At 29.0% G+C, this 3,258-nt stretch overlaps 1 long non-coding RNA gene across 1 annotated transcript; it reads left to right on the top strand.

The window, feature by feature from the left end:
• Nucleotides 1-216: 216 nt before the first annotated feature.
• LOC107897652 (uncharacterized) lies at nucleotides 217-1,806 on the top strand. The gene is made up of 2 exons (XR_001684242.2): nucleotides 217-490; nucleotides 588-1,806. It is a non-coding gene; the product is annotated as an uncharacterized lncRNA (long non-coding RNA).
• The last annotated feature ends 1,452 nt before the right edge of the window (nucleotides 1,807-3,258 follow it).

Raw genomic sequence — 3,258 nt, 5'->3', positions numbered from 1 at the left:
TGAGCAATGTGGGAATTGGGTTTTTTTTAGTGTCTTTTGTTCTATTTTTTTAAAATTTTTGTAATTAAAATTTGATGGGTTTTTGGCAAATCTATTATTGTTATTTTATTTTAAAATATATTTTATAATAATAATAATAATAATAAAGAAAATCTGATTGGTTTTTAATGATTAATTAAAATTGTTTTAGTTTTTTTATTAAAAAATAAGAAGAAAGAAATCCCCAAAAATTCTACTCACCTTATCCTATTTTTTTCTCTTTCTCTCTCGCATGTTGTCTTTCTTTCTTTCTTTTCCAGTTTCAATTTTTGGTTCTTTTTGGCCATTGAGTTTTTATGGTGCCTTTATTTTCTAGTTCTTTAGTTTCTCTTGTCACTATTAGATTATCAAGGTTTGCTAATTTTGCGCAACTTTGGTGGTTCCTTGAGGCCTTGGTTTCGGTTGCTTTGTTAGGAGATTTGCATGTTCATTAGTTTTAGTGCTAAAACATGTAAGTACTCCCTATGAATTTTAGTTTGATTTTCCTGCTCAATATTGTTGATAGAGGTTTTACAATATTTTGTGGGTAATTGTAATTGAGTTTCCAGAGTGGTTTTGTGGAGGCGAATCAATTAGTTCTTGGTGCCTTGGGTCTCGATTTAAGGTGTGTTTCTGAATTAAAGTAGTTGGGGGTCAATTTGATGGTGAGTTTCACATTTTTCATCTTGATTTGGTGTGGCCCTAATTTACAATTTTTGCACCCTTTTAGTAAATCGGTGCGTTTTAGACCTTGAATGATTCTGTGCTAGTTTAAGTTTGGTAGGAGTATATGAGATCTTAATTCTATTGAATCTGATTATATATATGCAATTATTAGATGTAATATTGAATTGTAAGTGCGTATCTATTATGGGGTTTACGCTCTGTTATTTGTACAAGTTTAGGTGTGATTTTTAAGACTTTGTGATAAACGTGTACGGTTACATTTGACTGAATACAGGTATGTTGAATTCTGGTTTTGTTGCTCTGAATATGAGTATGTCCATATACATGATGATTGTGCATTCTTTTGCATTTGCATTAAAATTCGGAATTTTGGTTGTGAAGAGAAGGAAGACTGTTCTGAGCAGTTAAAATGTATAATAATTTGATAGCGGTACATCTACAATATATATATGTCAGCTCATCTACATATTTTCATCATCTACATATTTTCATTTGGGTGGCTTAGATCTACTATTGTGGTGTGTAGGGTGGACGGGCCTACTATAACCTGATTGTGGTGTGCAATGTGGTCCGAGTGGTGTTTTGGTTGGTTGGGTGGGATTTTTAATTTATTGCATTCATTTCACATTCGGGTATAAGTTTGTCTGTTTGATTGTTGGGTTAATTGCAAAATACTTTAAATAGTCTGACGTGTTTTAAGTAACTAGTGTGTTTGAAATAATATCACTTTGTTATGTTTGTTAATGGAAACTACTCGTAAGACTGATTACTAGTATAAGTTATTCATACATTGTTTGCATGCACATATCAGAAATATTTGTTTCAATACTTTGTCAATTGCCTTTTGTTTTTGTTTTGGACTCACACTGAGCTTGTACAGCTCACTCCCTTAGTTTTTTTCCCTTTCAGGTAATTTGCGAGGTTAGATTGTGGTCCAGCATGTCGAAGGTCTCAAAGAGTTTTTTCTCGTGTTACTCGGTTTCAATAAAATTTCTATGAGTTTAGTATGGTAATTTTTAATCAATTTATAAAGCTATAATATTTGGTTTTAAAATATTCGATGCCACGCATGAAATTAATTTCACACCACTTTATTATTCATTTTATAGACATTCAATTTTTAAGGTAATAATTTGTGGGTTTTTCGACTAAAAGAAGACATCAAAATTTTCACTGCAATTCTGTTTTGAAATTTCAGTTTTTCTCAAAACTACTACTCAATTTTGATTACAAAATTTGTTCAAAATTGGTAACTTAAATTTGAACTGGTTTGAAGGGATAAAATGGTTTAATGTAATTAAATCTTATTTACGGTTTCAGTGAGTTGCAAGAGAAGAAGATTTTCGAAAAAATTTTATGTGTTTAAATTAGTGTTTTTTGTTTTGAGCATTTCGGTAACCAATGTAATATTCAAAAATCGGTCAAAATTTTTGGGCTGAATTTTGGAGTGTTACAAGTAGAGCTGGTAGTGTAGGGTTTATGGTGGAGTGGTGAGTAGTGTTGAGCGTAGGGTTTGGTTTGCTAAAATGAATGAGGTTAGCAAACATTATTGCACAACATGTGTTTGTAGACCTAGGAAATTTTGTCAACAGATTCAAAGAAAGCAACCCGAAAATTTAAAAGAAGCAGATATTTTAGTTGTATTAAACGACAATAAGATAAAAGAAAGAAATTTATGGTGAAAAATAGAGATGGGAGATGCAGAACATAGGCACCAAAGATAGAAGAGACATAATACTAATCATTCTATAGTATGCATGTAAAAATTATATATTTAAAATATAAATATGTATTTTAAAAAATAATATCTAATAATTAATTAAACATATAATTTGAAATTAGTAACAACATAAATTAAAATAAAACAAATTAATTTAAATTGTTAGTAAAAAGATAATTAAATACTCTCATTGCTTTTCAGCTCGTATTGCTATTTTTCTACAGCACGTCAAAGTGTTATCATATTAAGAAACTTTATTTAACATGTTAAAGTGTTACCATGTAAGTGAAAAAAAAAATTAAAAATATAATTATAAAAAATATGTATTAGAATTGAATTCGGAACACAACATAATAAAAAAACTACAAATAACCCTTTAAAAATATTATGGGCTAATGTCTTAAAATTAGTACAACATTAAATAATGGTTTAAATTCTAAAAAAAAAAAAACTTAGGAAATAAAGAGTCCTCCAAGATAGTATTTTTCACATCACTTGCGACATTAATATTTAATATTCTACCGGGGGCTTCAACAGAAAATCTTATTCGAAAGGTTCAATTGATTGCTAACTTTTGATTAAAAGTTTATTTTATTGTAATTTTTGACGATAGGGTTCAACTAATTTTTTAAATTATTTTTTAAGAGATTTTTTAGCAATTAAGCCTTAAATAAATTAAATAAAAGAGATAAAGGCAATGCTAAACGAATTAGGTTTAAAAGGTAAAAGAGCCCCAAAACTTTGACAAAAAATTCAATTAAACTCCTTCATGAAAATCACACTCAACTATGCTTTTAGATTCTAAAATTGAATCGATTAAGCCCTTTAACCAA

This window comes from Gossypium hirsutum, chromosome A11 (assembly GCF_007990345.1).
Source record: "Gossypium hirsutum isolate 1008001.06 chromosome A11, Gossypium_hirsutum_v2.1, whole genome shotgun sequence".
In the NCBI taxonomy this organism is placed as follows: Eukaryota; Viridiplantae; Streptophyta; class Magnoliopsida; order Malvales; family Malvaceae; genus Gossypium; species Gossypium hirsutum.
This window is presented reverse-complemented; position numbering and strand designations above follow the sequence as displayed.